The sequence below is a fragment of the Engystomops pustulosus genome, chromosome 5, assembly GCF_040894005.1.
Source record: "Engystomops pustulosus chromosome 5, aEngPut4.maternal, whole genome shotgun sequence".
NCBI lineage: Eukaryota > Metazoa > Chordata > Amphibia > Anura > Leptodactylidae > Engystomops > Engystomops pustulosus.
Window position 1 is genome coordinate 93,471,686 of NC_092415.1, and position 8,454 is coordinate 93,480,139.

General features: G+C 37.0%; 1 protein-coding gene across 4 annotated transcripts in view; it reads right to left on the minus strand.

Moving 5' to 3' along the window:
* Positions 1 to 7,975, minus strand: part of CDH20 (cadherin 20) — a 328,467-nt gene extending 320,492 nt beyond the window's left edge. For 3 of the 4 annotated variants that reach the window (XM_072152733.1, XM_072152734.1, XM_072152732.1), the window contains exon 1: positions 7,467 to 7,975. The gene's annotated coding sequence lies outside the window, so the exon portion shown is untranslated. The remainder of the gene's footprint in view (positions 1 to 7,466) is intronic. The other variant, XM_072152737.1, reaches the window with a different exon arrangement.
* Between the last annotated feature and the right edge of the window lie 479 nt (positions 7,976 to 8,454).

The window sequence follows — 8,454 nt, forward strand, 5'->3', positions numbered from 1 at the left end:
ACTAGGTACGTGAAGGGTTTTGAAAAATACACGGCACTCAACCATCTTCTATAAAGTTTTCTTTTCTCTTTATTTCATCAAAAACATTTGCTTACAATGAAGGAAACAGGGTAAAATGAAGTGGAGGGAGGACATGGGGGGTTGCCCATAGACGAGGCAACACTGCGCTTCTTTCGGCCTCTTTCAGGTCGGATGAAGGCCAGAAGAAGCGCAGTGTTGTGTGAAATGGCCATCACTACACTACATTAGACTGTGAGCACCTAATAATAATTCCTTTATTTATACGCAGTGCTGCACAGAGTTTGTCAAATCAGTCCCTGTCCCCCTGGGACTCACAATCTAAGCAACCTACCAGTATGTTTTGGAGTGTGGGAGGACACTGAAGGACCCGGAGGTGCAGATGTTGACCTGGATGGGAGTTGAACCCACTCCTATACCTTAAAAAACACATTAGTTGTGGCAACATTTACTGCAATATTTTCTGAAGTTACATTCACAAGACTAAAAGGAGACTGGGGTGTGGCTATTGCTTGGAATGAAGATGCCAAACACTATTGGTCCCCAAGGCAGAAAAAACAAAAGAACATGAGTAAGAGCACGCTATAGTGCTAGAAACGCGTCAACGGTTATAATCCGTTGAAGAGCTGGATCAGTGGATTTTATTTCAGTTTAGAAAAGATGAAATCCCTATACATGGGAATGGAACTTTAGGAATTAATTTATTCCAACCTCTTGGGACTTTACAACTGTTAATTTTGTAGCAAATACAGTTACATACACTGCATTGAATTTGCACCATACTCTTCTTTTGTGTCTTTTGTTTTGGGACAAAACATATTTTGGGAGACTGCAAACTGATAGTGTAGTTTTCATTGTTTTTGATAAATGTGCCCCTATGTGCAGTTTGCCCGTGAAATGTGCAGGGTGCTCCAGATTCAGGAATTGTGGCACACATTCTGCATGAATCTACCATTCCCTGCACTGCTCAGACAGTGTGCACCAACTTCTTTTTGGAGTACCTTTAACTTGGGCGTGTAACACACTTCTGCTAGACTTTGCCTGATAAATGTAGCGTATGGTCCGACTGTGCACCGGAATTAAATTTGTGTTACATCGGGTAAAGTGCCTATAACATGTGCATATATATGTGGCACAGACATTTTCTTAAATACCTGTGTAAGCAGTTTGCACATATAAGAACGTTCAAAGTTCAAAAGAAAACTGGCACAAGTTCCTCAGTAAATGTGTCCCTTAATGTTTGCTTTGCATAACCAGAATGCTTCTAAAATAATTAGCATTTTACTGACATTAATGGCCAAAGATCTTTTATGTTTTAGTAATTTAAATGTAGATTACTTCTCATGAAGATCCTGATCTAGTGTACTATGTCACCAAACACATACAGTAGAACATTAGGGTTCTGTAGTGTAATTTTTAAAGAAATTTAAAATGTTTGACTTTTTTTTAACATCTATTTTATATCACATCATCCCAAACTCACTTAATGGTTCCAATTTATATGCTAATTGACTCAATTTGCATGTGTGTGAAAAAACTATAAAAACAATTAAAACTATACCTTGCTAGTATAAATTAAAAAAATAAATGCTTCATATAAAATAGCACAATGTAAAATTACCTTTAATGTCTTTTAGCTTGACGTATATCCTGTGTGCTAGAAGGTTGAAAGGACAAGTCATTTAAATCCTGTAACGTACAGGAGAAGTATCCCACTAGGCATACTTTGAAGTACCACATTATTAAGATCAAATGGAAGTGACTAAGTAATGAAATAGAGAGTATATAAATGCCCATATGGTTCAAACAAGAAGTATTGTAAGACTGGATGATAAAGTAAAGTGATTACCCACTGAATGTGTACATGCAATTTAATGGTAAAACTGATCGTGAGTGACATGAAGACTGCATGAGCCAACATGATTGCAAAGCTTTTAACTTCCATTTGGTAATATGAAATTGCACAAGTTAATATAGGTATAAAACATCATACTGAAAGACTGCTGTAAAAATAACTCTATTTATGCACATGTATTTCTAATGAAAATGAATTAAACCTTTGCTTTAAAGTTAACTTAATGCAAAAATCTTTTTAAAAGTAGTTTTGTATATTGTTACAACTTTGTCCCAGTTAATCCAATCCCTGATTTATTTATATTTTTTCATGGCTTATACTTTATTTAGTTTTTGATTTTTGTTAAACTTTATTGATTTTTCATTCTTTTTTATATGAGAAAAAACATATTACATATATAAAAGAACACAACGTTTTACCCATATAAAATGCAACAAAAAGTATAGTATACAAATCTTAGGCTAAACATAATGCATCTCTCAGACCTCAGACGCTCTTGTATAAATCCTCACTTTCTTTTTAAGGGTTGATCAGAATCCCACAAATAACAACCCTTACCCCACCTGCCCTCAACAAAAACCAAGTAACCCAGGTGTGAGAAGAAAAACATTATCAAAATCCTAGATATCTCTCCAATAACTCAATCTATTCCACCTACCATAGTAAATCTTTTCATAGCTCTTCCCACTACTTTCCAAAGCTAGCCATTGAGAAAGCACAGGAGAGTTTGTCCACATATAGTTCCTTGCAATGATTGCTTGCTAAAAGGGACATCTGCAAATAACAATTTTATATTTGTTTGTTATTCTAGGAAACTCTCTCTTATTGAGTTTTTTTAGTAGGACCTCAAAGGGTTTGTCCACTTTCACCAAACAATTGATATTGTTTATTTAAAGAAAAGTTATACAATTTTGCAACATACTTTCTCATTCAATGGGAAGCATCATTGTTTACTTCTTGTGGATTAAAACTGGTCCACGGTCTTGTGATGTCACACAGATGATTGGGTCATTAGTATTAACAAGAGTTTGATTTTTGTGTTACAATGAGCCATGCACCTGTGTGACATCACATGACCATGCACTGGTGTTTATACACAGGACTTGGTGCTTGGTGACAGACTTTTCACCTTCTCTTCAGTGCAAACTACTTGAACAGGTATTTAAGAAGTGTCCGCACCACATATGTGTTGCACGCAACCCTTTCGTGTCACAGCTGGACTATTCTTCATGCAATAAAAATTTCTGCACTGAAATGGGTGATCTGGTGCTCAGTTAGAACCTGTGCCACATTTATCATGCAAAGTCTGACAGTAGTGTGTTGCACTCTCTGTTAAAGGTGCACTCTGTTGGAGCAGTACAGAGAGCGCCATATTCATGAAAAACATGCGCCAGAAATACCAAACCTGGCGCACCCTGCACACTACAATGCACAGAACCATTTTTAGTAAATGTGGGCCAATGTGTTTGAGAATATAAAAATGTAGCATTTACCACCATTCATAGCATAGCACTCTAAGCAATTTAATCAGTGTGGTTGCTCATTCTTGTATTTTAAGGGTAGCAATATTGTCCATTGTACAGAATGTTTAATGCTTTAATAGTAGGTGAAATCCCTATTTTTAAAACTTTTTTAATACTTCACATTTCTCTTCAACAAGATTTGGTTCTTTAGTTTACAAAACAATTGCACTTATTTCTGGGAGATCCTAAAAATGGCAGGGGAGGCAAGTATAGATCTTGTGCCTATAGGCTATTATCTTACATAGACATAACAGACTCGAAAAGGTTCTCTGTTTCTCAGCTCTTCCTACGTGTCAGAAAAGGGCTACCCTTCCAACAATATGGACTCTAGAGAATCCTGATTTACAATGTATTAAATTAATGGGCTCTTATGACCCCTGTTTAATACGGTGTTATTTCTGCAGCTATATTACTGCAGACGAAAAGGGTGACTTTTCATAGCTTCCCAAATCATCATCAGGGGGTCATCATGCTGCCTTCATTATAAATGGGTTGTGAAATTCAACAGTAAAAAAAATCAACAGTAACTTTTTTGGAAGTAGGTATCAAAGAAAAAGTCATAAGCATGATAACCAAAGTATGTGAACCAAATGAAAAAAGTCAATGAAAAAATAAGCATAATTCATACATGAATGGGTCCTTAAAATATAAGCTAATATGTAATTTCACTCCTTAGCAGAAAAATGATTTGGACATACAATGTAATGAAGAATTAAAATGCTACTGGTTCTTTAGTCAGCTCATTGATTTTCGCCGCCCGGAGCAGACACAGGACAGAAGATGGCCGCTGGTTTGGCTGTAGTCGTTTGCTTGCAGTGCATCCAGTATGGCCAGTGTTGTGGTGAGATATCTGTTACACATTATCCCACATCAAAGTTACACATCATTACTATGGTAATAGAGCAAGTAAGTCTGTTAGATCTTTATTGGGAGCAGAGCAGAAGAGAGAGGAGCTGTTACTGAGAACTAAAGGATCATGGGACTTGTAGTTTCCAGTGGTGGCCATCTTGGTAATAACTACTTTAGAGAGGCCATAAAATTTTGTGAATAATAAAATCACACTATTTAAGCTTCATTTTGTGATTAATGACAGTGGGTTCTGTTATATTAATTTATTTATAGCATTATGGGTTTTTGTATTGAACGTTCATATTTCCGGGATACCCCTTTAAGTTGCACTGTTCATTTTTCCAGGAACCCAAAACATTTTATCTAATTAAGTTAATAGAATTTGTGATCTTCCTTTTGTTGTTGATACACTATGACCCGTTCTGGTCTACAGATTGTCTACATAAGAAGAAAAATTCCAATAGACCATTTTTATACCCAAACTGGAAAGTGGTGAATATTTGAAATTTATTATTTTGAATAGGCTGTTCACAAAAGCCACACCAATCAAATTTGTGTTCATTCATAAAGATATCTGTCTAGCATGCGGTTTTTGAGGTATTTAAAATCAACAGAAAGGTATTGAACACATTTCTAAAGTTTATGTTTTCAACAACTTGAATTTATTCTTATGAGCATTTTAAAACGTCATAAAAGTTCATAGACTGCAAATTAAAATACAAAATGTTACATTAAAGGGGTATTCCGGGAATATGAACGTCTGATACAAAAACCCATAGTGCTATAAATAAATGAATGTAACAAAACTTAATGTCATTAGTCACAAAATGGAGCTTAAGTAGTTTGATTTTATGATTCACAAAATTTTATGGCCTCTCTAAAGTTATCACCAAGATGGCCGCCACTGGAAACTACAAGTCCCAAGATCCTTTAGTTCCCAGTTACTCCTCCTCCCTCTTATGCTCTGCTCCCAGTGATGATGTAATAGGTTTTTTTGCTCGGTTACCATAGTAATGATGTGTAACTGCCATCACCACAACATCGGCCATACTGGATGCACTTCAACCAACCGACTACAGCCAAACGTAGTGGTGATCACATGACCTGCCCAGGCAGGTGCAGGACATGTGATGTGGACATGTGACCAGCGGCCATCTTCTGTCCTGTGGATGCTCTGCAACGGACCACGTGGAGGAAATTAATGGACTGACCAGTAGCATTTTAATTCTTCATTACAGTCTATGTCACCAGCATTTTCTGATAAGGGGAGCTAAATTTTAAATAACAACTAATTACATATAAGCTTATATTTTAAGGACCAATTTATATATGAATTACGCTGATTCCTGGAATACCCCTTTTTATGATATCATGGCTTCCCTTTTATAGGATACATGATAGATATGACCTATTTTGATCCATTGTCATCTATGATCCATTCAAATTAACATACCCCACTACGATCTTCTGAAATCTTTTTTATATTAACTATCTTACACTGAAATCAGAAGTCAATGTTTCACACAATAACAGAACTTTACAAATATAGAAAATGATACTATTTAAAATTGTTGCATTACAGGAGGTCCACACACAGATTTACTAATCTCCGCTGACAGATAATGAAATTATTAAATTTGAATTAGTTATATTCAGGTTGAGAACCAAAAATCTATAAAATGGATCTGCACAGTTTATGCATAGAACTAGCAAAGACTTTTACCATTGTTCTCCTGATTACATAGCATGTGTTGTATCTGTATCTGCTACCCAAAATTATTCTTCCCCTGTCTGTTTCAACTTTTCTCATGATCCTATTATTATTATTATACTCATCATCACACCAGTGTTACATTAAATATTGCAAAAGATGAGTGAAACCAATGAAATGTGCTTCTAGGATAGTGTCATTGCTAAAGCCCTAAGCATTAGCATCAATCCTCTTAATCACATGTAAAATACTGCTGTAATAGGTGGATAGTAGAAACACAGGAAATTACTTTATATGAGGGATATTGCTAGTGCCCAGTAGCACTTCATGTCCCTGAAGTTTACACAAGACACAAGAAATAGAGTTAAATCATACACAAGTAAAACAAACTGCAAGCATGTGTATGTGATGTGAAGGGGAGAATATATATGTAATGGATGCTTTCATTAAGCACTGATTTACCTTAGCCTAGGAAAACATGTGATTTTTTTTACACAATTCATACGATTGAAGTAAACTGTGAAATGGACATATGTATTATAGCTATAAAACACTTGTAATTAAAGCTCTTGGAACCTGCAATAATTGTCGTCTTCTGCCTGATCCCCAGTAAAAGAGCAGCACCATTAATTTCTGCATTACTTCACACAACTAACCATTTCTGATGACAGAATCTCCAATCAGAATGAACAATTAAGTGCATAATTATTCCAGTCAGCTCGCATACAATGAAATCTTTATTCTGTGTTTACAGCAAGCTTTGGCAGAGCCTCCCTCGCTGCCCCCTTGGCTTCCATCAGAATCAGCTGCCTGCATTTTTTAAGCATCCCTGTCTTTCCCTGCCAATACTCTGCTTCAACTCTCTCTGCGGAGCAAAATGTTTTAATGGCTAAAAGTCCTATTATTTCCTTTTTTTTATCAGTATGGTACAGTTCAGATAACTGCTTCCTAACAACTGAATTGCCATTTTTCTCACTAGCAGTCAATTTTCTCCTCTGCTTACACTGTGCCAGCATAGACAGAGAACGTAATCAGAGATCTACTGTATTTAATAGCAACCTCTTGGGTGCAAGGTGACCTGAATATCGCCCCCCTTTATAGCCATATATTACAGGGAAAAAAGTTAACAAGCCCATCACTACAGGATAATGCAAGACGATCAGAAGCTCAGATCAAGTTGTCCTTTTACGTAACAGAGAAGACATACTTCAAGTTCACTAGGAAGTTGGAGAAACTTAGCTTAGCTCTGAGTTGATTGAAAAGTTGGAGTCAAGGGTGTTTGGAAAAATTGGCTGGGAGATCTTGGCATGAATCAGCACTCATTGAAGGTTGTGTATGAAAGCAGGGAACTGTCCACAGTGCTGAAATGCCTCGTGTCATACTACACCAGATACATCATAACAAATATTCAGCTGTATTTACAAAACATGCTGCAGCAGATACAATGTATCCGGCTTACAAATACAGCTGCCATCACTGAAGAAAAGACCGAGAAATAAAACTTATTTACCTGCTTTGTGTCTCTTTCCAGAAACAGCTTTCCTTTCTTCCTATTAGATCCAAGGATCTTCTTGTCTTCCACAGCTTAGCCAGATATGTGCAGTCTTGCCTTGCTGCTCCTCCAGGCTCCTTACAATCCTCTCTGCGAATATGTTTGTGCTCTAAGTGTTCATGGACAGGAGCAGTGGAGCTTGCAGATCGATATTCTACAATAGTTTAGCGCAGGCAGGCACCTTGCTCGCTCACATGTTCTCCCGAAGTGGATACTGTCTGCCTGAGCCACAGCTTCTCATTCCCCTGCTCATGAATATTCTGACAGAGGTTATTGCTGCTGAAGTAAATTGAATTAGCCAATTGGTGCCAAGAGCAGCACTCCTTCCTTCTCAGGAGATGTCTGGAACTGCACCAGATGGAAGTAATTAGTGTCCAGTTGGCACCCTGTGGCTGCGTCCCTGTAGTTGTGATTGGACACCTCAAGGGGATCCCCAAGAGGGAGCTGTAGCTTAAACATTCCATTCACATCACCCTGACCAGTGAAAGCAGCTGCCTGTTATACTAAAAGGGAATCTGTTCAGAGCAGTCTCTAAGGAAAAGAAGCAGCTTCCCTAGCATGCTCCAAAATCACTTTGCAGATTGATTTTGCTTTGGAACATATGATATTTTCATGATTCATGGCAGTGACTGCATGCAAAAATGTGCAATATAGAATCAATAGTAAAGGATGTACATAGCCAGTACATGCACAATATTATCACAGAGGAAAACAGTATGCCAAAAATTACTTTCACCAAGACTTTAACCCCTTTTCACCGACACTAGTTTTCAGCTCAATGACCAGACTCGATTTTTCAAATCTGACATGTCTCACGATAATTGGTTATAACTTCGGAACGCTTTAACATATCCGGGTGATTTTGAGAATGTTTTCTCGTGACACATTGTACTTCATGTTAGTTATAAAATTTAAGTGATAAGTTTTGCGTTTCGTTCTGAAAAAA